The 27,087-nt window shown below is 39.7% G+C and overlaps 2 long non-coding RNA genes across 2 annotated transcripts in view; one reads left to right on the plus strand and one right to left on the minus strand.

Annotated features, from left to right (window-relative positions):
- LOC135229722 (uncharacterized) overlaps positions 1-27,087 on the minus strand; it is a 202,998-nt gene that overhangs the window by 38,980 nt on the left and 136,931 nt on the right. The gene's annotated exons all lie outside the window — the stretch shown is intronic.
- Positions 1-27,087, plus strand: part of LOC135229723 (uncharacterized) — a 57,221-nt gene that overhangs the window by 19,124 nt on the left and 11,010 nt on the right. Inside the window, exon 2 of the long non-coding RNA XR_010320399.1 lies at positions 22,970-23,117. This is a non-coding gene — a long non-coding RNA (uncharacterized LOC135229723). The remainder of the gene's footprint in view (positions 1-22,969; positions 23,118-27,087) is intronic.

A 27,087-nucleotide genomic window follows, 5' to 3' on the forward strand; every position in this document is an offset into this window, starting at 1 on the left:
GACTTTCTACCACTCGGTCTCTTCTGATGTGAAAAACATGTCCCGAGCGTCACTGCTTGCGTCACCGCACATGCTATTCAATCCAGCCTGCAGGGTGCTGGTTTCTGCCGGGTCAGATCTGTCCACCTCTCACTGCTTCTGAACCATATCCCCCTCCCCCTGCCACTAAGTCCAATTCTGTAACTTCACCTTTGATGTTCAGGGCTCCTAGATTGTCATATATAATCGATTTACTTCTCTGGGTCTTTGTTATAAGAGGGGCTACACAAAGCATCTGACTATTCTGCCATCTTGTCCCCACCCCTACAAGAGACATTTTTCATCACATTCCTGAATCTGACACTATCACAGAAACTTATCTCTGAGAAAATGAAATAGGGATGAGGCAGTAGGCAGAACAAACCTGTAGGGTTGGAGTCGATTGTGATGCATAATGACCCTATAGGTCAGAGTAGAACTGCCTCATCGGGTTTTCAAGGAGCGGCTGTTGCATTTGAACTACTGGGCCAGAGTATATTTGGAGCACTGGCAGTGCAGTGGTTAAGAACTCAGCTGCTAACCAAAAGCTTGGCAGTTTGAATACATTAGCTGCTCCATGGAAACCCTATGGGGGCAATTCTATTCTGTCCTATAGCGTTGCTATGTGCTGAAATCAATTCACCAGCAATGGGTTTGGTTTTTTGGTTTACACGCCTACATGAGTAAAATTTGTCTTGAATCTCTAAACTTAATTCTAATGTAAGAATGAAATTGTAGCACTTCTCCATAAAGCTTTATCTTAAGTCATCAGGATAAAAACCAAACCCACTGCCGTCGAGTCGATTCTGACTCATCCCGCCCCTAAAGGCAGAGTAGAACTGCCCGATAGAGTTTCCAAGGAGCGCCTGGTGGATTTGAACTGCTGTCCTCTTGGTTAGCATTCGTAGCACTTACCCACTGTGCCACCAGGGTTTCCTCGTCAGGATAAGCCTGTGCTGGTTTATTGGGTACCTTCAGGAATTCTTCATCAGTTATATTCACATTAAGAAGGAAAAAAATATCAGAAGGAACTTCATACATCTTCACCCTTCATTTCATGCAAGATTCAGGTGTGTCAGTGAGGATGGTTGTGTGAAATTGATCCCTGGCACTCAATACTTCTGGAGCATTTCTGTCATTTACTTGTTTCTTTTAATGCTTCTGCAACAATAAACTGCTTGATAATCAGTATTTGGCAGTATTTGTTTTATTGTGTTTTCAAAATATTCTCTTATGTAAATATCTTGTTAATAGCTGGTAGAGATCCATGCATGTCTATAAATTTACTTCTCAATCTTGGAGAATTGACTCATCAAATGAAAATGATGCAATATATTATTATACATAACAAACATAAATATATGGGCTGTGTTTCCATTTTGTTGGTGACGTTTTAAGCTTCTGTTCTGGTATCTCCTTTTTGTGACTGGTCTTCAGCAATATTCTCTGTGGCACCTAGAATCTGAGTGTGTGATTCCAGGATTGCACTCGTTGCTATAGCATGTGCTTCCCAGTGGGTATTAGAAAGACATTTTAATGCTGATCATTTCCTATGAAGAGGTCATCGGTGAATACAGATGGCAAAAAATTTGTAAAATATCTGAATAGAAGAAAAAATCATTTTTTTTACAAAAATCCATTGTGATACATCCTACAAAATTAAGTGAATATGCAGCACCTTGGTATGAAAATGGCATATTCATTACATTCCAGAATTTTCTGTTGCATGCCTTTATAATGCAGTGACGTAATGGCAGCATTGTCATAGGATTGGTCTCTGCACTTAGAAAAATCAATTTTGCAAACTTCACGTAATTAGTGAAACACTTGCTTTGCAATGTCTTTACCAGTATGATTTTTTAGATTTTTTAAGCTAGCAAACGTGATAAATCACCACACAGGTTTTCTATCTGTTGGAGATACGGATCTTTAAACAATACTTAGCTGGCCTGTATGAGAAGGCTCAGAAGTGGAATCCACAGACAAAATAAAATATCGAGCTATACTTATTTCACTGACAGTAGTTGATTGAACTTCATCACTTATCAAGATTATAATTTTTTTACACATTATTTTAGAATTATAGGATGGATTGCCCTTTCCTGTGTTACCATATTTTGAGATGTGACTTGCTAAAAATAGATCAAATGAGCAACAAGTTGAAGCCAACTTTAAAATTTTCCATTTCGTGGGGACCCAAAGACTTCATTTCTTTTTCACGAAGATAGTCCACATTCAGTGATTGTTAGGACAACAAAGACACATTACAAAATGGCTTTTCAATACTGATGTTCATTAATTTGTGATTCCAGTTCATAAATTAAGCCAGAACAATGTGTTTGGTTTAAATATGATAACATGATCTCTGTGAATTGAACTATTTTCATGTTTACCGATCCTATTCAATTTGCACCAATTGCTAAATTCATCTGTAACAATTCGAGAATTAAATGAGGATGAGGGGTTTGTTTGTTTGGTTAGTAGGTTTGCAAACAAAACAATACACAGAGCTGTCTGATGGAGATTGCAGTAGCCACTCCCTCTTATAATTTTCATCATTAACTTTGCACTCTAGAAAAAATTCTGGCTACAGAACTTTGTTTACCGTCCAGGAATTTTCAACACAAATTTACAAGTGGACAACTGTGATGTTGACAATCACTTGGGCCTCTTTTGATCCAGTAATTTACTTCATTGGAAGAAAATTATTCCACAAGGCAGGATCTGCATTTCTGTTATTTATGGGGTCTGCAGACGTGACAATTTAATATTCTTAGTTTCACTTTCTAGATCATTACTAATTTCTTTTTTTTTTACTACAGCAAGAAATAGTTGCAGAATTTGGAACAAATTCGGTTATATTTGTATTGCCATCGTTAATTTCAGCACTAGTGGTACTAGTAAGATGATTCCCACCCATTAAGCACGTACCTTTAATGCAAGAAGTCTCTGCTGATTTATTACATTCTAAAAACGAATTTTGGAATAGTCTTTAGGGATTCACAGATCATTTTCTTTTTATCTTCTGCAGGCTTCCTTTTTTGTACGGCACTTAGTTATTGCCGTTTCATTTTGCCTGGATTGAAAATTAATGTCACTTTTTAAATTTGATTCTGCCATAACAATAAATTTGAATAATAGAAAATAAATTTATAAAACCGGAAGTTTATAAAATAAAATTTACTTTAGAATTTAGACATAAACACAAAAAATTTATATTTGAAAATTAAATAACTCATTGCTGTGGATTAAATTTTAACTAACAGTGACCCTATTGGACAGAATAGAACTGCACAGCAGGGTTTCTAAGGAGAGGCTGGTTGAAACCTTTTAGTTTCAGCCAAGCTCTTAACCACTGTTCCACCAGGGCTACATTTGAAAATTAGTAAGTAAAAACGTTAATTTGGACCATGAGATTTTGTTCTTCAGGTCTTAGATAGTCCAAAGAAATAGTACATGATATCCTTCTCCATGGACTAATTCCTTCTGAAAACAGGTCCAAAGTACGTAGGATGTAGTCTAGCCAGCCATCTTTGCTTCTAGGCTAGGGTACATTCTGGTTATACTTCTTTCAGGATAGATTTTTTCCTTCTTTTGGCAGTTCATGGTATATTCAGAATTCTTCACCAACACAATTAAAAGGCATCAATTCTTCTACGGTCTTCCTTATTCATCAGCCAGCTTTCCCACACATACGAGGCCACTGAAAACACCTTGGCTTGGATCAGTTGCATCTTAGTTTTCAAGGTGATGTCTTTGCTTTTCAACACTTTGGAGGTCTTTTGCGCCGATTTGCCTGATGGCAGTGCATCTTTTGATTTCTTAACTGCTGTTTCCATGGGTGTCGATTGTGGATGCAAATAAAATGAAATCCTTGACAACTTCAGTCTTTTCTCCGTTGATCATGATGTTGCTCATTGGTCCAGTTGTGAGGATTTTTGTTTTCTTTATGTTGAGGTGCAATCTCTACTGAAGGCCGCGGTCTTTGATCTTCATCAGTAAGTGCTTCAAGCCCTCTTATCTTTTAGCAAGCAGGGTTGTGTCATCTGCAAAATGCAGGTTGTTAATGAGTCTTCCTCCAATCCTGATGTCGTGTTCTTGGTAAAGTCCAGCTTCTCAGATTATTTGCAGATTAAATAAGTATTGTAAAAGAATACAACCCTGACACACACCTTTCCTGACTTTAAACCACGCAGTATCACCTTTTTCTGTTTGAACATCTACCTCTTGATCAGGTTCCTTATCAGCACAATTAAGTGTTCTGGAATTCCCACTCTTCGCAATGTTATCCATAATTTGTTATTACCCAAGCAGTCAAATGCCTTTGCATAGTCAATAAAACACAGGTTTAAATATCTTTCTGGTATTCCCTGCTTTTGGCCAGAATCAATATGGCATCAGCTGTGATATCCCTCCTTCCATGTCCTCTTCTGAATCCTGCTTAAATTTCTGGCAGTTCCCTGTCAATGTACTGCTGCAGCTGCTTTTGCATGATTTTTAGCAGAATATTACTTGCATGTGATATTAATGATATTGTTTGATAATTTCCACATTTGGTTGGATCACCTTTCTTAGGAATAGGTGTAAATATGGATCCTTTCCAGTTCATAGGCCAGGTAGCTGTATTCCAAATTTCTTGGGATTAGACAAGTGAGTGATTCCAGTGCTGCATCCATTTGGTGAAACATCTCAGTTGGTATTCCGTCAATTCTCGGAGGCTTTTTTTTCTCACCAATTCCTTCAGTGCAGCATGGACTTCTTCCTTCAGTATCATCGGTTTCTGATCATATGCTACTTCCTGAAATGGTTGAAGGTCGACCAATTCTTTTTGGCATAGTGACTGTGGGTATTACTTTCATCTTCTTTTGATGCTTCCTGCGTCATTTAATATTATACCCGTAGAATCCTTCAGTATTGCAACTCAAGGGTTGAATTTTTTCTTCAGTTCTTTCAGCTTGAGAAATGCTGAGTGTGTTCTTCCGTTTTGGTTATCCATCTCCAGATCTTAACACATGTCATTATAATACTTTTTCTTCTCAAGCCACCCTTTGAAATCTTCTGTTCAGCTCTATTACTTCGTCATTTCTTCATTTCCCTTTAGCTACCCGACATTCAAGAGCAACGTTCAGAGTCTCTTCCGACATCCATTATGGTCTTTTCTTTCTTTCCTGTCTTTTAAAGGACCTCTTGCTTTCTTCATGTGTGATATCCTTGATGTCATTCCACAACTCACCTGGTCTTCAGTCATTAGTGTTTACCACATAAAATGTATTCTTGAGGTGGTCTCTAAATACAGGTGAGATATACTCAAGGTCATACTTTGGCCCTTTTTGACTTATTCTACTTTTCTTCCGTTTCAACTTGAACTCCCATATGAGCAATTGACAGTCTGTTTCACAATCGATCCCTGGCCTTGTTCTGACTGATGATATGAGTTTTCCCATCTTCTCTTTCCACAGGTGTAGTCAGTTTGATTCCCGTGTATTCCATCTGGTAAAGTCCACGTGTATAGCTGCCGTTTATGTTGTTGAAAAAAAATATTTGCAGTGGATGAGTCACTGGTCTTGCAAACTTCTGTCATGAGATTTCTGGCATCATTTCTATCAGCAATGCTGTATTTTTCAACTACTTTTCCTTCTTTGTTTCCAACTTTAACATTCTAATGACCAGTAATTATCAATGCATCTTGATTGCATGTTTGATCAATTTCAGGCTGCAGAAGTTGTTTAAAATCTTCAATTTCTTTGTCTTTGGCATTGGTGGTTGGTGCATAAATTTGAAGAGTCATATAAACTGGTCTTCCTTGTAAGTGTATGGATTTTAGCCTATCAGTGGCAACATTGTACTCCAGGCTAGATCTTGAAATGTTCTCTTTGATGATTAATGTAACGTCATTCTTTTGACTGTGGTGGAATATCCACGTTTGTAAGACTGCTCACAGACTGTTTCACCAGAGAGTTTTCTGGTACTGCAATATCTACCACTAATCTCTGTGATCCCTGTGAATTGGCAAAATAAGAATAGTGCTATAGATTTCTTCCAAATACAGAAAACATAATTATGAAAATGTTCTTGCCATTGATTATGTTCTTTACCAATCCGTTCCGATGGGATTTTTGATACTTCACTCGAAAAATGAGTCCAAGGTACTGTGATGTGATTGTTTACTTTGTGTGGCCTTCCTAGCCATGGTCTTATAACATCCACCCTGGTGCTTGGGCAGGACTGTGTGATAGGGTAATTGTGGCTCACCAAGGGGATTGTTTAGTTTTCCCTTCAAAGAGAACCAGTTCCAGAGCAAAGAGGAGGATTCAACTCCCATCAAGGAAGAACAGCCAGGAGCTGAGCATATATTATGGACCTGAGATCCCTGCACTGAGAAGCTCCTAGAAGCAGGAGACTGAGATAGAGAGAGGAAGCTGTAACCCTGAAGACGGTAAGATGCCATGGCAGGAGAGACCAAGCAACAGGGACCCGGCTATAGGAGATGCTGGCCCAGGGAGAAGGAAAGCTGAGTGCCTTTGGAGAGAGGCCCAAGGCCAGGCAGAGGCACACCTATGAGCACAGGAGGGAAGAGGCTGTCCTGATAGAAGAACTGTATCCTGAGTGTCTTTGAGCCCGAGTTATAACTGTTACTTCCCTAATAAACCCCATAATCATGAATATGGACTGTGAGCTCTGTGTGGCCGTTGCAATGAATTATTGAACCCAGCAGAGAAGTAGGGAGTGCTGTGTGAGGGACAGTTGGTGTCAGAGTTAGTGAAGATGGTGGAGAGAGGATAGTTTTTTCACCAATGCCTTCAATGCAGCTTCGATTTCTTCCTTTTATACCATCAGTTCTTGATCTTATGCTACCTCTTGAAATGGTTGAAAATTATCCAGTTCTACTGCAGTACTATATTAATATCAGACAAATTATACTTCAGAAAAAGGAGTATTATTGGGAATAGGTAGGGACATAACATAATAAAGGTTCACTTCTCCAAAAAGATACAACCATCCTAAATGTGTACATATTTAACAACAGGGCTCCAAAATACAAAAACTAATAAATCTGAAAGGGGAAATGGACAAATACGCATTTGTAATTGGTATCAGTACTTTTCTATCAATAATTAATAGAGCCCTGCTAGTCGAAGTCCAAAGCATCTGTATGAACCACTCATGGATGTCTATGTGTGTGTGTATGTATATAGTATAAAGACAAGTAATACAGAAATAAACATAGAGTCCTTGGGAGGTGCAAACGGTTAATGCATTCAGCTGCTAACCAAAATGTTGAAGGTTTGAGTCCACCCAGAGGCACTTCGGAAGAAAGGCTTGGCGATCTACTTTTGAAAAATTAGCCGTTGAACTGACACACTTGTGTGTCACTACTACTCTGACACACATGGGGCGAGGGGTCACCATGAGTCAGATCAGCTTGATAGCAATTGAATGATTTTTTTATTCATTCTGCCAGTGTTTGTCTTTTAATTGGTATCTTAGGCTGGGTTCTCTAGAGAAGCAAAACCAGTGATGTATATATATGTATGTATTTATATATAAATAGATTTATATCAAGGAAATGGCTCCCGAGGCTGTAGAGGCTGGTAAGTCTCAAGTCCATGGGTCAGCCTGGTGGCTTCTCCTGACTCACATAGATGCAGGGACTGCAGAACTGAAGATCTGCAGGTCATACAACAGGTCTGTGGCTCACAGGCTGCAAAGGCTGACAAATCTCAAGATCGGCAGGTAAGCTGGCAGCCCGTGGCTCACAGACTGCGGAGGCTGATGAATCCCAAAATTGGAAGGTAAGCTGAGAGTTCAAGTCCCAAAAACTTGAGATCAGATGAAGAGGAGCCAGCTGCAGGATTCAGAGTGAGCAAAAGCTCAAGAGCCTTGCCAGAAAGTCCACCTATATTGGATGCAGTCCACACCCCTGAGGAAACTCCCTTACATCTGATTGGCTACTCACAGCAGATCCCATCATGGAGGTAATCACGTTATATCACATCTCATCATGGAAGTGATTGCATCGTTTTACGACTGCTAAACTACATCATAACTGCCAAAGCACTGAGAATCATGGTCCAACAAAGTTAACACACAACTTTAATGATCCCAATTGTGAATTTAATCTATTTATATTTAAAGCAATTCATGATAAGGAAGGACTTATATCTTCTACTTTGTAATAGTAGGTCATATACGTATTTTGTTTCTCATTTTCTTCACTACTGTCCACTTTTGTGTTTGACTGATTTTTTTTCAAGTGTACAATTTTGATCCTCTCCTTGTTTCCTTTCCTTATATTTTTTAACTTCTTAGTGGTGAGCATGAGGATTACAATTAATATCTTATATTTATAACAATCTTCTTTTAATTAATACAAATTTAGCCTCAACAGTATACAAAATTCTGCTTTTATTCAGCTCAGTTACCTCCCCTACTTACGTTGCTGGTACAAAAATTGCATCTTTATACATTGTGTGTCCATTAAGAGAGATGTGTAAGTATTTTTATGCATTTGTGCTTTAAATCACATATGAAAAAAAGAGAGGCGTGATATAAAAATATTACTGACTTTGTTTTATCTAAGTAGTTACCTTTACGGAGTCTTTGTTTCTTTTTATGGCTTCCAGTTACTGTCTAGTGTCCTTCCATGCCAGCCAGAATGATTCCCTGTAGCATTTCTCATAAGGCAGTTCTGCTGCTAACACACTCCCTCAGGTTTTGTGTATCTGGGCATGTCTTAATTTCCCCTTCATTTTTGAAAGATAGTTTTGCTAGATACTGACATCTTGGTTCATAGTTTTGTTTCTGTATTTTTTTTCCAGTATCTTAAATACATCATCCCACTATTTTCTCATCTCAATGGTGTCTGATGAAAAATCAACAGTTAAACTTGTTGAGACTCTCTTCTTGTACATTAGGGGTCACTTATCTCTTGCTACTTTCAAGTTTCTGTCTTCGTCTTTTGACATTTTGATTATGTCTCTCTGTGGATATCTATGTATTTATTGTCCTTTGAGTTTATTGAGCTTCTTGGATATCTAGATGACATTTGGGAGACTTCCAGTCATTACGTTTTCAAATATTCTTTCTGTCCTTTCATCTTTCTTTCCTTTCTGGGACTCCTTAATGAGTATATTGGTATGCTTGATGTTGTCCCGCAGGTCCCTTAGGCTCTGTTCATTTTCTTCATTCTTTTTCCTTTACGCTCCTCAGTTAGAACAATTTCAGTTGTGCTTTTTCAAGTTTACATTTTCCTGCTTTCTTGCTCAAATCTGCTGTTGAGCTCCTCTAATGAAAATTTTATTTCAGCTATTCTACTTTTCAGCTCTATAATTTCTATTTGGTTCTTTTGTATAATATTTCTTTATTAATATTTTCTACTTGTTCATACATTCTTCTCTTGGTTTCTTTTTTTTTTTTTTTTGTCTATGGTTTCTTTAGCTCTTTGAGGAAATTTAAGACAATTGGTTTAAAATCTTTGTCTAGTAATCCCAATATCTGTGTTTCCTTAGGGATGCTTTGTGTTCATTCTCTTCTTTCTTTCTTCTTAACAAATGAACCATCCTTTTCTTTTTCCTTTTATGACTTAAAATAGTGTGTTGAAAACTGGATATCTTAAATATTATAATGTAACTCTGGAAATCAGAGTCCCTCCAGTCATTAGGGTTTGCTTTTTTTTTTTTTAATTGTTGAGGGCCAGTCATCCATTTGCTTAGTGATGTTTCCAAACTAGTTCTGCAAAGATTGTATGTCTTCTCATGTGTGGACACTGAAGTTCTGTTCTGTTATGACAGCAGTCAGTTCATGACCTGACAGTGATTTCTTTAAATGCTTGTAGCCAAAAAGAAAAAGTAACATTATCCCAGTCTTTGCAGATTGGCTCTGAACTGGGGTGTTCTTTCAGTGCTAAGCAAGAGCACCTAAAACTCTGCCTTAGCCTTCACTTCCTGCCCCCGTGGAGCCCAAAGATCAGCCAGAGGTGCAAGCCTAAAGCTTTGTCAGGATCTTTATGAGCATGTCTTCATCCTTAGGCAAGAATATTGCACTTCAGATTCTTCAGTATATGTGGTAGCCCTTCAAAGCCCTTAAACCACCAACCATTGTCCTCTCAGCCCCCTTTTTTCCAAGCTTTTGGATGTCTCTGCTGTTTTCTCTGTCCTTCATCCTTTGACCCTGGATGTAGGTTCAATTCTTATACCTTCGTACTGCTCAGTTTCCATCACATCATACATTTTTTCTTATGTGCTGTTGAGTCAATTCTGACTCATAGTGACTATAGGATGGAGTAGAACTTCTCCAAAGGGTTTCTAAGGCTGTAATATTTATGGAAGGAAACTGTCATATCTTTCTCCTGTGGAATAGTTGGTGGATCAAATCAAAAGGTTTAACAGCTGAGTGCTTAACCACTGCACTACTGGGGCTCCTTTTGACATCATGCATCATAATAGATTTTTAACACACCCCTCAGAAACATAGAAGTCCATAAATTGTCAAGGATACAGAAGATTTAACATGTATAAAAATACCAAATTGATATATGTGTATGTGTGTGCATTATCTAACCACTAAAGAATATACATTCATCTCATGCACATACATAGTGTTTATAAAAATTAACTGTATACTGTGTTATAAAGCAAGTCTCAACAAATTTCAAGAGTCTGCAATAATATAGAGGATACTGTGTAAGTACAGCATAATTAAAAAAAAAAAACCATCTTAGAAAAAGAAAATACAAAATCTCCATGTGCTTGGATATTTTAAAATACTAGGCATTAAAAAAGACATCATAATGAAAATTAGAATATATTTTGAAGTGAACAATTATGAACATAGTACATATAAAAATTGGTGCAGTACAGACAATATAATATAGGAAACTTATAGCCTTAAAAATATAATTGGAAAGAACAAATTTTGAAAAATAAGTGAGTTAAACATCCATTCAAAATGTTGGGAAAAAAACAGAAACAAACATTCATAGGAATTTTTGTTTCTATTAATGATTGGATACATGCAACAGACGATCAACGAAGACTAAAGTTAATTCTTAGAAAATGCTAGTAAAATTGACAAACTTTAGGCAAGATTGATCAAGTGAAAAAGAATGAAGGTATAAATAACGAATATCAGGAATTAGAAAGAAAATGACTGCAGATCTTGCAGAACTTAAAGATAATGTGAGAATGTTATGAACCATATTAGCTAATAAATTTGCAAATTTAGGTAAAGTAGGCAAACGTATCATACCATGTAAGTTAATAACAACGATTCAAGAAGAAACAGGAAGCAAAAGTAATTCCACAGTTGTTAATAGAATTGAATTGGAGCTCAAACTATTCTCAGAAAGAAAACTTCATGTCAGATGGCTTTTCCTGCAAATTCTGCCAAATATTCAAGAAATACTTCACAAATTCTTCAATATAAAATGAAATATATACCCAAACTCATTTTATAAAGCTTGTAGAATGAATATTGATACCACAACCTGACAAGAGCAGCACAAGATGGGAAAATTACAGGCCAATGTCACTGATGAACATAGATGCAAAATATAAAAATAAATAGGCAAAACAAATCCAGCAATACTCTAAAGAAGAATATATTATGACCAAGTTGGGTCTATCCCAAGAATTCAAGGTTAGTTTAACATTCAAAAATGAATCAGTATAATTTGCCATATGTACAGGAAAAATAAATGTGGTTATACTAATAGGTGTAATAAAATAAGTATTTGATAACCTCCAGCATCCACTCATGTTTTTTAAAAGAACATCTAGCATGCCATGAGACCAGAAGAACCAGAAGGTTCCCGGCTACTGTCGCTGAACATTTTGATCAAAGAGTCCATAGCAAAGCCCTGATCAAAAGGGGGAAAATGCAGAACAGAATTTCAGATTCTCATGAACCCTAGACTTTTTGGAGCCATTGAGGGTGAATGAACTCCTGAAACTATTGCCGTGAGATAATCTTTAAACATTACACCAAAAGCCTTCCCTTGAATCATCTTAAAACTGAAGTATAAAAAAGAAAACACCATACTGTTGCCATTGAGTTGATTCCGACTCAGAGACCCTGTAGGACAGAATAGCACTGCCGCATAGGGTTTCCAAGGTGCAGGTGGTGGATTCAAACTGCTCTTCTTTTGCTTGGCTACCGTATCACTTAACCACTGTGCCACGAGGGCTCCAGAACATTAGCTACTTAACTAATAAAAATGGTCTACCTTGAGCATATGCTCTTTTAAGAACTGTCTATATGGCATCAGATTGCCAACAGCTACTGAAAAGATTAGATAGGAACCTTAAGGAGCAGTGGGTTTATGCTAATGACAGAGGAACTACTCAGAAAAGGAGGGTAAGAATGGTTGCACAACTTGAATGTAACCGATGTCGTTAAATTGTACAGGTAGAAACTGTTGAGTTGGTGTATGTTTTGCTGCATATATTCTCAACCACAAAAAATACATTTACAGGTAATAATTAACAAAAAATGTCAAGGAGAGCTAAATATTTTGAAAATAAGACAGAGTTGCATGTGAGGGAATGAGTGGGGTGAGCTGTTTTAGATTAATAGTTAGTAAAGGCTTATGGGATCAGGATATTTGAGGAGATAACTGACCTATATCAAAGGAGAGAATAGCTGTATGAAGTTCTGGAGGGAGGATATTGCCAATAAAGGAAAGAGTTGTTTCTGAGGCCCTTTAATAACCAAGTGTTCTGGCATGTTTTGAGGAAGCTCAGGAAATAAGTCATGGCTAGTGTGGAGTGAACCGAGGGAAGACTGTTAGGAAATGAGGTTAGTATGGTGGGCAAGCCCCGCATCATGAAAGACCATGGGAAGGATTTGGGAATTTTTCCTAATTGCCATGAGAAGCCACTGAGGTGATGCTGTTATGTAGACTGTAAGAGGGAAGATCGGTGGCACGGAGTCCAGTTTTCACCAAGAGATGATGGTGGCTGTAAGGTGGAGGTAGTGAGAAGTGGATAGAGTCAGGATTTATTTTAAGGTAGCGCCAAGAGTCCAGAATATGTGTCAATGGATTGGATGCAAGATTTGAATAAAGGAGAGAAATCAAGGATGATTTCTAGGTTTTTGTCCTGAACAATCCAGAGGATAGTGAGAACATTTGCTGAGATAAGGAAGACTGGGAGGTAGATAAGACACTTGGACGAAGAATTTTATTTGAACCACATTAAGTTTCAGATGCCTAGTAGACATTCAAGGGGAGATGTGAGGTCAGCCATTGGTGAAGGAACAGGGCAGAGTATGTAAATGAGGGTATCCTAGGGCTCAGGTGGAATTGACTGCCATGAATTGGGTCAGATAACCTAGACAGTGAGAAGTGATGAGTGATGTTACTTAAACAGGGCATGGAAATCAATGAAAAAGGTGTGGGAGTGGCAGGGAGGCTAAGGTAGAGAAGTTTCTCTCTTCCTAAACCTGATTGGCTGGATTTGAAGACATCATAAGTTCCTGTATGAGAAATATCCAGCAAATTACCAGTTGATTTAATAAATTGATAACAAAGTCTACCTTTCAGCCAAAGATTGAAAAACAAACAAACCAATTGCCATCCAGTGAATTCTGACTCTTAGCAACCCTATAGGACGGAGTAGAACTACCCCATAGGATTTCTAAGGAGCAGCTGTTGGATTCAAACAGCAGACCTTTTGGTTAGCAGCTGAGCTCTTAACCACTGCACCACCAAGCTCAAACCAAGAATAACACACATGAGGAACTTACTCCTTAGTTCAATCAAGTATGTAGAAATTCAAATTTGTAATTTTGGAGATTCCCCCTCTTTTTTTTCAAAGTGGGGGGCATTGAGATGCAGGATTTTCCTATGCCCACCATCCTAAGGGATTTAATTAACCCATAGTTGAGACATTGTAAACATCTCAAGAAATTATTACCTTTGAGAAACTTGAGGGTGAGTAAGCATATCACCTGGCTCCTCTTAAACTCCTTTTAAAAACCTGACTTGAAGACTCACCTGCCTTTTTGAATAAGTGCCAGCTTGAATAGGCAGGGTTCAGGGAATTGCCAACCAAAGGTATGGTTTCTCCAGAGGCCTCCAAGGGGTGTAAAAGAAGAGCGGAGCCAGACCCCGTGCTTGGGACACACCCTTGGTAGGAAATATTTGAGTGTGTGTGTGGTGAGGGGAGCACTCGGTGTGGGAGAGTGGGGTGGGTGGGTAATAGGGAAATGCCTGTTTTTTTTTTTTTCTGGTTTTAAGAAACAGTTTTTTACTTTTTTTTTTTTTTTAATTACAACGAGCAGTTCAGTGGAGACATGTTCCTTGTCTGCAGGGGCTAGTGGAATTGCTGATAGCTGAGAATGTAGCCTGCTCCCCAAGTGCGAGTTGGCATTTTAGAGAGAAATCTTGATGTTTGGAGCACTGACTGGCCCTGCCTTTTCTAAATAATTAAGGGTGGTGGGGTGGGGGTGAGAGAAAGAGGATGGTCTGTGAACACTGACCCTGGAAAATTAACTCCCAAGTGTGTGGGTTGTGGATAGCAGGAAAAGAACATCACCCGCAAATGACAGCAGTGCCTTTATTTATTTATTTATGCTTCTTTTTAGTTCTGAGTTGTTTTTAAGCCACAAATTAATGGGGCCACCATGAGTTTTCAGAGAATGAGTTTTACAAAAATCTAAGTGTTTTAAATATTGCAAGGATTTACTTATATATGCTGTATATGAGAAAAGTCCTTACAGTTACAGGGAGGAGAAAGAAAGTATATTCAGGAATTAAATTTTCACAGTTCTCTGAATTCTTATATTTCTCTTGTTGTCCATTTTTCTTTTTTTGTCCTTCATCCACCCCTTCCACCTTTACCCACTGTCTTCATCATCTAGTGCTGCCGTAACAGAAATACCATGAGTGGATGGCTTTAACCAAGAGAAATTTAATACCTCGCATTAAAGTAGGCTAATAGTCCAAGGCATCAGCTCTAAGGGAAAGTTTTCTCTCTCTTTCGGCTCTGGAAGAAGGTCCTTGTCCTTATCCTTCCCATGGTCAAGGAGCTTCTCAGGTGCAGGGACCCTGGGTCCAGAGGACATGCTCTGCTCCTGGTGCTGCTTTCTTGATAGTCTGAGGACCCCAACTCTCCGCTTGCTTCCCTTTCCTTTTACCTCTTGCGAGATAAAAGGTGGTGCAGGCCACACCTCAGGGAAAGGTGACCTGAGTGAGGGTGGTGTTACAATCCCACCCTAATCCTCTTAAAGTAAAATTACAATCACAAAATGAAGGACAACTAGGCAATAGTGGGAATCATGGCCTAACTAAGTTGAAACACACGTTTTTTAGGGTCATAATTTAATCCAAACCAAATCAAACTTGTCACCATCAAGTTGATTCCAACCCGTACAGACCCTAGTTGATATTAACTCATAGAGACCCTATAGCATAGAGTAGAACTACCTCATAGAGTTTCCAAGGACTAGTTGGTGCATTCGAACTGCTGACCTTTTGGTTAGCAGCTGAGCTCTTAACCACTATGCCACCAGGCCTCCTCTTGATACACAGTCCACCCTAATTCACCACTGTGTTAGAAAAAGGTTTTGCTATTCTGAAATAAGAACTTTTTACTATACTTTTGTGTTCGTGGTTGCTTTGGGTATGTCTTTAAGCACTGAACAGTTAACTCATACCCATTAAAAACCCATTGCCACTGAGTCTATTCCAACTCATAGCGTCCCAATAGGGCAGAGCAGAACTGTGCCATAGACTTTCCAAGGAGCGCCTGGTGGATTTGAACTGATGACCTTTTGGTTAGCAGCCATAGCTCTTAAACACTACACCACCAGTGTGGGAGGGGTTTAATTGATAACATGATGTCTGGGCTCCAAGGGAGATGGAATGGATGTGCAGGAGAAGGGCATGCAGAGTCAGCCTGTATAGTCCCCTGAACTCTGTTCAAGATCATACCTCAGTAATCACTTGAATCTAAACATACAACTTTAACAGTTGATGTAAATGACTTTACACATGAATTTTGGAACGCAACTATTTCTCAATGGAAGTTTCTTCAACTAAGCTGTTTGTATTCCCTTGATAATTATGAAAGCTAACATTTATTGTGTTCATTCTGTGTGTAAGGCCTTTTTCTAAGTGCCTTGTGTGTTTTATTTAACCTGCGTAACAACCTTTTGAATAAGACTCATTTTAGAAATGGGAAACTGAGGCAGTGAGAGGTAAAGTAACGTTCCCAGATCAACCAGCTGATAGATTGAGTTAGGATTTAAACCCAGGCAGTTTGTTTCAGAATTTGCTTATGTAATCACTGTACATGACAGCAGTGAGCCCTAGTGGCTGTGTGGCTAAAGAACTTGGCTGCTAACTGAAAGGTCAGTGGTTCGAACCCACCAGCCTCTCTGCAGGAGACAGATGTGGCAGTCTGCTTCAGTGAAGACTTACAGCCTTGGAAACCCTATGTGGCAGTTTTACTCTGTCCTTTGGGGTCACTATGAGTTAGAATCGACTTGATGACAGTGGGTTTTGGCACATAATACTAATGTGCAGTGTATTCTGTATGCCGTGTATATGTTCAGAAACTAATTTTCCCAACATTTATGCCATATATAGATTACCAGTCCAGTTGCCGTTGAGGAGATTTTCACTCATGACGACCCCGTGAGTTTTCAGAGTAGGACTGCCCTCCATACGGTTTTCAATAGCTGTAACCATTTGGAGGTAGATTGCCAGGCCTTTCTTCCAAGGCAACTGAGTGGATTTAAACTGCCAACCTTTCAGTTAGTAGCTGAGCACTTAACTCTTTGTGCCACCTAATACATATATATACTAGGAGGTTTTCCTCCTTATTTGTACTTTAATGTTTTGTAGCCTCTTATGAATAGTTGTTCCTGGCAGTGAACTAGATGCTAAAGAACAGAATAGGCACATGTAACCCTCTCTCACCTTCTCCCTCCCCTCTTTCACAGAGATGAAATGAAAAGGAATTAATGAGGACAGATTATTGGATTAGGGCCCATACTCAGGGCTCTAACAGCATGGGGAGTTTCTCCTGTCACTTCAGTTCAGGAATTGGCACCTGCTTTTTGTGAATCACAAATACCAGTGCTTTATATCAAGCCATTTAGATTTGGGCTATGGAGCAGTGACTTAAAAAAATTAAATTTTATTTTCAGAGATTTTTTCTGTTAATTGTTTACATTTATTTTAATTGTATATTCTGAAACCGCTACAAAAAGGCATGAAATAATTGTTTAAATTTTAATTCGTATGGGTCAAAATGTATGTTAAACTACCTATTGTCGCCTTCACAGTCGTTGTTATGTTTGAGCTGGTTGTTGTGGCCACTTGTTACCAAGTATGACTTTCTTCTCCAGGGACTGATCTCTCCTGACAACATGTCCAAAATATGTGAGATGAAGCCTCGCCATTCTTGCTTCTAAGGAATATTCTGGCTGTACTTCTTTCAAGACAGATTTGTTCATTCTTTTGGCAGTCCGTGGTATATTCAATATTCTTTGCAAATACCGTAATTCAGTGCCTTCAATTTTTCTTTAGTCTTCCTTATTCATTGCCCACCTTTCGTGTGCGTATGAGGTGACTGAAAACACCATGGCTTGAGTCAGGCGCACATTAGTTTTCAAGGTGACATCTGTGCATTTGAACACTTTAAAGAGGTCTCTGGCAGCAGATTTGCCCAATGCAATGTGTCGTTTGATTTCTTGACTGCTGCTTCCGTGGGTGTTTATTGTGGATCCAAGTAAAATGAAGCCCTTAGTGATGTCAACATTTTCTCCGTTGTCATGATGTTGCTTATTGGTCCTGTTGTTAGGCTGTTGGTCTGTAGTCTTTGATTTTCTTCAGTAAATGCTTTACGGCCTCTTCACTTTCAACAAGCGAGATTGTATCATCTGCATATCTCAGGTTATTAATGAGTCTTCCTCCAATCCTGACGCCTTATTCTTCTTCAGACAGCCCAGCTTCTCGGATTATTTGCTCATCATACAGGTCAAATAGGTATGGTGAAAGGATACAATGGAGATGCACACCTGTCTTGACTTTAAACCATGCAGTATTCCTTGTTCTGTTTAGATGACTGCCTCTTTTTCTATGTACAGGTTTCTCATGAGAACAATTAAGTGTCCTGGAAATCTCATTCTTCCCCATGTTATCCATAATTTGTTATGAGCTGGAGTAGGTCTCAGAAAAAATGTGCCATTTCTTCCAGTTGGTCCTGCACGGCTGCCTACTTCCCTAGGCATGATTCTTCACACTGCTCCATCTTCTTTCCTGTGTGTGTCTCCTGCCCTCCTCAGTGGCTGGGGAAAATGATAGTAGTCCACTATGAGATTTATTCTTTTATTATACTTTATTTTATCATTTGTTTTTATAACATAGTTCCGTTAAAATCAAGGGTAATAAAAATGTTTGTGTGATGGAAGTGGATAATCCCACCCATTGTGTCCATCTAAAGTTTCATGAGAAAACTGTGCCCACAACAGAGGGCTCCCACTCCTCTGGCTCACTGTATTTTCTCCTTGTTTATTTGCTCTTCCCTCTTTCCTGATGCATGCATGGGACCACTGAGCTTCAGGACTCCACAATTCTCCTTTTCATACCAGTGTTACTGTAATCTTGGGTTCATGGGCTGCCTTGCCACAGATTTACTCATTCTGTTTCTGTTAATTATTTCATTACTTAAAAATCTCTCATGAATTTTTCCAGAAGTACATTCTATTCCTCAAAAACTTGGAAGCAATGGGAAAGTATGCAATAAATAACAAGAAAACATACGTAATGCATAGAATAAATTATTAACGTTCCGATATGTCTGTTATCTTACTTACATTGGCATGTATGCGTATTAGAGTCTCTGGTTGATGCAAATGGTTAATATCTTGAGCTGCTGACAGAAAGTTGGAGTTCAGGTCCACCCAGAATTGCTGTGAAAGAGAGGTCTGGCAGCCTACTTCCGAAAACTCAGCCATTGGAACCCCTATGGAGTACAGTTCTACTCTGGTACAGTGGTGTCATCATGAATCAGAACTGACTCAGTGGCAACTGGTTTCATGTGTGTATTAGCGCACACATTTATGTATATTAACACGGATATTATATCCTGATATTTTCATTCATCATTAGTCTTTTCTCATGATAAATTTTTTTTTTTAATGAGGGCATTAAATTACTTTATAATATTCTGTGTGCATGTAGTATATGTTTTTTAACGATTTGACTATAGTTGCAATAATAAATGTGCATGTTTCTAGTAATCTTCAACGTATACTTACATCTTTTTAACATACATCTCTGTCATTAAATCTCTTTGTTTAATTATTGTTTAACACTCTTTACGCCTAAGAGATGGTCTCAGAAGCAGCCCTGATCAGTTTTTCTCCCTCTTACTCATGAAGCCCCTTAATGTATCCCAAGGTATCAACTACGAAGGATTTTACGTACTTATCGTTTGTTTATTTTTCTTTCAGTCAGTATATTCCATGGGCCAGAAATAGTCTATGTTATGCAGATACAGTGGTGAAAGGTACACACTGTCCCTGTCGTCATGAAGGGGACAACCCAGTGCAGGTGGGAGGAGCACTGGGGAAATGCAGCTGAGAGCAAGGACAGACAACCCTCCAGGAACCACACTGGACTTCAGAGAGGCTTGTTGGCTGCTGTTCACCTGGCAGGCTTCTAGATACCCGAGTACCCTTGGGCTTGGTGCCTGCTCCTCTCTCTGTTGACACCCTCCCTCTAGGATGCCTCAGTGAGTTCACTGCTGTCTATTTGTAGCTAAGGACGTGAGGTTTATACCTCCATCCATTCAAACTCCTCCTGGGTCCAGACTCATATATTCAAATGTCAGCCTAACTCTCTGTATTGACCTCTTTATGCATTATAATGATACATTCCTCATATGGCCATCATGAAAGCAAACATGAAAGGAAAAGCACAGGAGTGCCTGGCACCAGTGTAGGTACTCAATGAACATTAGCTGTTGGTATTATCCTTGACATCTCCGTGTGGGGTGAAGTTTTATTACCTGACATCTCCATGTGAATATCTAACACCTACACCATGTTATCTAGGCTATGAAACAATTCTTGGTTCCAACCACCATTCTTTTCTTATCCATGAATTTCTCAAGGCTTTGGTGATGGGATTGTGTGTTTTTCCACACAATGGATGTGATTAGGAATGGTTGGCCAGGTCCTACACAATAAATTGCTCCAGCATTCCTTTGGGTGACCATTGAGACAAGTTTCAGCCAACAAATGTAGCAAAGAATTGGAACCACTCTCAGCTGTTCATGCGAGTACTCTCAATCCAGAATATCTGGTAAGTCGACTGTTAGGGATTGAATTGTGTCCCTCCAAAATGTATGTGGAAATCCTAACCCCTGTACCTGTAAATCTGACCTTGTTAGGAAAGAGGGGGCCTGCTTTTATTATGTGAATGAGGTCATACCAATGTAGGGTGGGTCCTAAGCCTAACTCTTCTTAGTTATAAAAGGAGCAGAATACACACAGACACAAACAGGTGAAAAGGAAGACAGACAAAGAAGACAGATGCTTCTAGAAGGCCAGGAACACAAATGATTGCTGGCATCTACTAGAAGCTGAGGTAGACAAGGAAGGACCTCCCACTACAGCCATGCCCTGAATTCGAACGACTACCTGCTAAACTGTGAGAAAATAAATTTCTGTTCTTTAAAGCCACCCAGTTGTGTTATTTTTTGTTATGGAGGGACTAGGTAGCTAACACACATACCCGTTCTTATAAGTTCAGCCCAGTGCAGAATAATTTTCTTCCCTCCTTGGTCTAGACCACCCAAACCTGCTCTTTCCCTATCAGTGTCCTTTGCTTTCACCTAAGAGCTATGACAGAGTCAGCTTGATGCTGATGCATTGAAATTTCAATTTATTTTTTATTTATGATTACTATTAATTCCATTATTTTCTACAGTTTTCAATGGAGACAGTCCTATAATCTATGAATAGCATTTATACTTTTTCTCTTTTTGTACTAGCTTACACTTCCGGTGTTCAATGTTTAATAAAAGTAATGATAGAAGCACCCTTATTTTATTGTTTATTAATTTTAAAGAGAATGTCCCACACGTCACCATGAACTATCATGCTAGTTGTAGTTTTCCACGTTCGGGAACTCCTTTTCTGTTCTATATTTGCTCCTAGTCCTTATCTCTCCGTGTGATTGGATTTTATCAACCTGCTTTGCCCCCATCTCTTGAGGTGAGCATATGTCTTCGCTTCTTTCACCTATGCATGTGGTGAGTGAAATTACTAAATCTTTAACGTTCACTCAAATTTGTATGCCTACAATAAACCGCCTTGATCATGGCATGTTACGTGGTTTATACTTTGCTGGATTTCCTTTGCTGGCATCTTACGTAGGGTTTTGCATTTCAGTTACTGAGTGTGCTTGTCCTCTAACTCTTCTTCTACCATCCTTCTCTAAAATTTGTTATCATTTTTAAACTAGGCTTAAGGATCAAGTTAGGGGAGTATCTCATGGTTTTCTAATCTCTGTTGACTATGTACAAGATTAAAATGACTGTTTCTTGCATGTTTGCTGGAACCTGACTGGAAACGATCTAGGTCTGCCATTTTCTTTGTAGGGAGATCTTGAACTACTGACCCATTTTATTTAGTGGTTAAAGGCATCTTCTGGTGCTAATTTACTTAGAAAAAATTCTGATGCATGTTCTAGGTTGCTCGAATCTCATCTTCAAATATTGATTATCAGGGCTTGTAGCCTCATGCAAGGCAATTCATCAATCCCAGATTTCCCCAAAGTCAGGCTCTGCAACTCTTCCCGGTACCAAATTCCCTCATTTAAGACTTATTTGCAAAGAGACAACAGTATGCTATCTATGCAGTTGTTTATCCGCAACCTTCTTGAGTCCATAATGTGAGGATACAGTCTTCTAATACTTTTTTTGTAATTGTTCTCTTTCTTATTTTTTTTTTCCTTTTTTCACTGCCAATACCCACCCCCCCCAGTCTAGTAGTTTTAAAGTTGTGCGTTTCAGGTTCAAGTCTGTAATCCAACTGAGCTTCTGTGTGTGCTGCATGTGTGCATCAAAAGAACGCGCTTCTAGAAGCAGAAAGCAGGCAGTGCGACTGTTGGGTGGTTGGTGGGGTAGGGGGAGGGGAGCTGCTGCCCAGAGAGGGCGCCCGAGGGAGGCAGGAGATGCCGGGCTGCCCACCGCAAGCCCACAGGCTCCAAGGAGGAGGAACCTGCGTGCGCCATGAGCCTTTTGAGACAGGCCCAAGCCCACCCAGCCGGGTGCTAACCTCGCATCCGCCAGGCTTGCAGGTTCCACCAGGACTAGGGGAAGCCTAAGGCCGAGGAGGGCAAGGTCTAGGGTCTGGACCTGAGAACTGGTTCTGCCACTTGTGATCGCAGCGCTTATGCTGGAAAGGAGGGCAGGAAGCATATCGCAACGTGTGTCCGGACGATGACCCAGAACGGGGGAGCTGTGGTCACCCACGGACTCTGGGTCTGCATATGGAGGCCCCCAGGGTGCAATTCCAGGAGCAGAAGGCAAAGCCACAGAGGCCAAAGTGCACCTCGCCGATGCTTCCCAGGGGCATTTCCCCAAATATGGGGAGCAGTCCCTCCTCTGGGCTAGGGACTTTGTTTCCTCCATTGTCATCACTGACTGTGAGCAGAATCTAGTCTATGCAGACTAATGAGGAGTTATCAAAATGAGCTCCAAACTCCGGATTTGAGTTAAGGATCATAAATTAACACAGAGAAATATGACTTTAGCAATAAGTGACTGTTTGAAGCCCAAGTTGCCTTAAAACACGGAATTTCAGTCTTTCAGCTCCTCTGCTAATCTAGTGACTAAGAACAGGATCTCACTGGAGCTCAAAGATGTGGGGCACTGGGAATACTCTGGGTCTGTCTGCTCACGGCTGATTGCCTGATCCCAGTTTTATTATACAGCTTAAATACAGACCAGAAGAGGAGTTTGGGGCTTGACACCTGACATCTTAACACCAGTTCCTGTTTCTTGAGGAAGGAAGAGGTAAAATAAATCAGCGTTTACTGTGTAGTTCTCCATCCCCAGAAGTCCTGATGAAGACCCTCTCAGGTAAGGATTGACAGGGAGTGGCTTGGTTTACTATTCAACTTTGTCCTTCAGTCACTTTGTTTATGTCCTGTATGTAAACTATTATGCATTGACAGAAGCATTCTAATTCTTATGCAGAATGACTAGACCTGCTGCAGAATGACTATATTGTGCCTCCCTTGGGCACCCCTGTCTGCGCAGCACCCCCCACCCCCAACTGCCCAACCGCCTCTCTCCTGGCATTCTGCTTCTAGAAGTATGTTCTTTTGATGCAGAGATGCAGCACACACAGAATCCCAGCTGGATTACAGACTTGAACCTGAAGACCTTATGCAGAATGACTATTTATGAACCCCTAAGCTTAGTACTAAAGCAGGTACTTACTCCTCAGAGAAGGCCCTGGGGGAGGTTGATACATGCATTCCCCAGTGCTCCTGCTGCTCTAGAAGTGCCTGAAATGCCTCTCTGGGAAAGGCCTTCAGAGTAGGCTCATGGCCCACGTGGGAATTCAGGCCTATTTTTCTGTTAGAACATCTCATTTCGCTCTGAAAATTTTATTATCCAGTTTATTCACCAGGCATGAGTACAGACATCTCATATTTTCAAAATAATCCCATTCTCTAATACTAATTTGCCACCAAGAGTATATTCCAAAGTGTTTCCAATAGGCTAGAAAGTCTTTCCAAAGAGGGGAGTCCTGCGCCATGTTGTGCAGTGACAGCAGGGTTGGCATAATATGTTTACCCAGATACCTACCACTTTTTAAAAATTTTTTATTGTGCTTTATTTGAAACTTTACAGAGCAAATTACTTTCTTGTTCAGCCATTTATACACAATTGTTTTGTGACATTGGTGGCAATATTCATGATGTGTCAGTATTCTCTTCTATGCTCCAGTTCCCCGTTTCCATCCGCCATGATTCCTGTTCCATCCTGCCCTCTTTTCTGTGCTTTTGGGCAGGTTTTGCACTTTTGGTCTCATACACACGATTGAACTAAGAAACACTTTCTTCACGTGTGTTATTGTTTGTTTTATAGACCTGTCTAATCTTTGGCTGAACGGCAAACTTCAGAAGGTACTTTCCACTTTGTTGCTTTCCATAATTCCTGAAATTCCAAGCCTGCCACCTGAAGAACTTCCTTAGTGTTTCATTTAGAACAAGTCTGGTGGCGATGAATTCTCTTAAGCGTCCTTCACCTGAGAATGTCAGTATTTTTCCTTTACTCATGAAGGAAATAACAGCCTATAGAACACTGGGTTAATGTTTCTTTTCTTTCAGTGTTGAAAAAATGTTGTTTTCACAGCCTTTTGGCCTCCATGGCTTCTGATGATGAATACAGAGTCATTCCAATTGTTTCTCCTGTGTGAGATGAGTTGTTTTCTCTCTAGCTTCTTTGAAGATATTTTCTTGGTCCTTGTTATTCCACAAATGACAGTGAGGCATTTGGGCGTAAAATTATGTGAGTTTAACTTGTTGGAGTTTGCATAGCTTGTTGAATCTGTAAGTTTATGTCTTTCAACAAATTGGGAAAGTGTTGAGCCAGTATTTCTTTAGATACTTTTTTCTACACCACATATTTTCTCTACACCTTATGGAATTCCAGTAAATAAATGTTAGATATTTTTGGATTTTTTTGAGGCTCTGTTCATTTTTTTTTTCAATATTTGTCCTCTGTTTTCAGATTGGATATTTTCAATTGAACTATTTTCATCTCATTGATCCTTTTGTCTGTCAACAGCATTCCGCTGATCAAGTGAATTTTTTATCTCTATTTTTCCTGTCTAAAATTTTCATTCGTGAATGGTTTCTATGTATTTTTCTATTTTTCTAAGGTGTGCCCGTTACTTCTTTGAGCGTGGTTAAAGTAGCTTTTTAAAGTTTTTGTCTATGATTCCAAGACTATGTCTTACTTCAATCTTACAGAAAATGTTGATGTTGTTTGTTTTAGCAATCACTTGACCCAGTTATGTTCAGGCTGCAGGTTCTTTCCCAACTTCTGGATGCTGTGGCTCAGATGTCAGTTCAGATTTTGAAGACTTTGCGATGATATTTGGTTGTAATCTATGGGAGTGTCACTCAGTCTGGGACCTTGTTGGTGTTCTAACCCATAATGCAGTTCTCAAAGGATTGATCTACTTCTTGGAGTCAGAGCAAAGCATATGCAACTATGGGAGTGGAGGGGGGTATGAAAAACAACTTTATGGTATCCCTCTCTTGAGCCACCTGGTCTCTGTCTCTCTGAGGCTCTCTGATGTCTGAGCAGCTACCTTCCTTGTCCACTGGCAAGAATGTTGGGGCTTTAATCTCTTCATTCTGCCGTGCAATTAAGTGACTGGGTCTGCCTATGAGGCCAAATATTGGTAAGATGGAGAAAATGTAACAGAGATTCCTCTATATTATTTGGTCCTTATATACTTAGGTCAGAGAGAAGGCACACTGTTTCTGGTGATACTTCCAAACAGGTGTGGAGAAAAAGGCATTAACAGGTGGATAGCTGCATACTAGGTGTTACGGATTAAACTCTGTCTTCCCAAAATGTATATATCAGCTTGACTAGGCCATGCTTCCCAGTATTGTGCGATTATCCACCATTTTGTCAGCTGGTGTGATTTTCCAATGTATTGTAAATCCTACCTCTAGGATGTTAATGAGCGAAGATTTGAAGCAGTTATGTTAAGGAGGCAGGGCTCAATCTACAAGATTAAGTTGTGTTTTAAGTCAGTCTCTTTTGAGATATAAAAGAGAAAAGAGCAGAGAGACAGGGGGACCTCAGTACCACCAAGAAAGAAGTGTCAGGAGCAGTGCATCCTTTGGACCTAGGATCCCTGTGCTGAGAACCTTCTTGTCCAGGGGAAGATTGGTGACAAAGACCTTCCCCTAGGAGTGACAGAGAGAAAGTCTTCCCCTGGAATTGGCACCCTGAATTTGGACTTATAGCCTCCTAGACTGTGAGGGAATAATTTTCTTTGTTAAAGTCATCCGTTTGTGGTATTTCTGTTACAGGAGCACTAGATATCTAAGACACTAGGTACCAGGAGATGTACATTTCCCAGCTCTTTCACTCCCAGGGCCACTATGACTAAGTAGCCATTGCCATAAATCCATGTGAGCAGACTATTCTGATTACTGCTTTGACTCTACTGTCTGTTATGGTAACCACACCCACCTTGTCTTTGTTGATTGAGTGCCACCACTTGGCTGCTACCACCACGGGGTCCAGTCAACTGCATTGTAGTTAGGTGTCTTAATTCAGTTAGGGCAGTTCTCACTGTGGACTCTTACTTACATAAAATAGCAACCACAGAAGTCTTCAATAATGCTGGGGCTTGCTGCACAAATTTGTACCTCACCGCTATGGTACAAAGAAAGCCCTCTGGGCACTCCGTGTGTGGGTCTGTGGGTCCAGCCTAATAAATCCATTCTAACCTGCCAGTTTCCCTCAGCCTTTGGTTACCTTCTCCTACAGTATACAATGGCAGATCTGCCATTTCCACTTGATTTATTGTAGGCCACCACTTAATCCATGCTTCAGTAAACCAACCAAATAAACTATGACGTCCTTTTCTAACCTCTCAAGCTGAAACACTGAATGAAGAATCTATGCTTCCTGGGTCTATATCAATAAACTCAGACTAATCCACCTTTATGTTGCTTGCACCATTATCCCACACCCATAATAGCCATTCCCACACATGTTCACCAGGTTTCTGTATGTATGTATGTATTAGAAAAATCAAGCAGTTCTTTTGGAGTTTAGCATACCTTCTCCTGGGTCACACTTCATAGTTCACCTTTTGGGGCTTGTTGGGACTGAAGTCTAGGTATAGGTCTAGAAGCAAAAATGGGCAGTGGCAGTGGGATGTTCAGCCGTGTCTTATAAGACATCTGCCTAAGGTGATGCCCCAGGCAATGCCCCAGATACCACCCCAGGAGATAACTCAAACAAGACACTTCAGGCACAGCTGAGGGTAATCTCATTAGATGGAGGT

Source organism: Loxodonta africana, unplaced genomic scaffold, assembly GCF_030014295.1.
Source record: "Loxodonta africana isolate mLoxAfr1 unplaced genomic scaffold, mLoxAfr1.hap2 scaffold_48, whole genome shotgun sequence".
NCBI classification, from domain to species: Eukaryota; Metazoa; Chordata; class Mammalia; order Proboscidea; family Elephantidae; genus Loxodonta; species Loxodonta africana.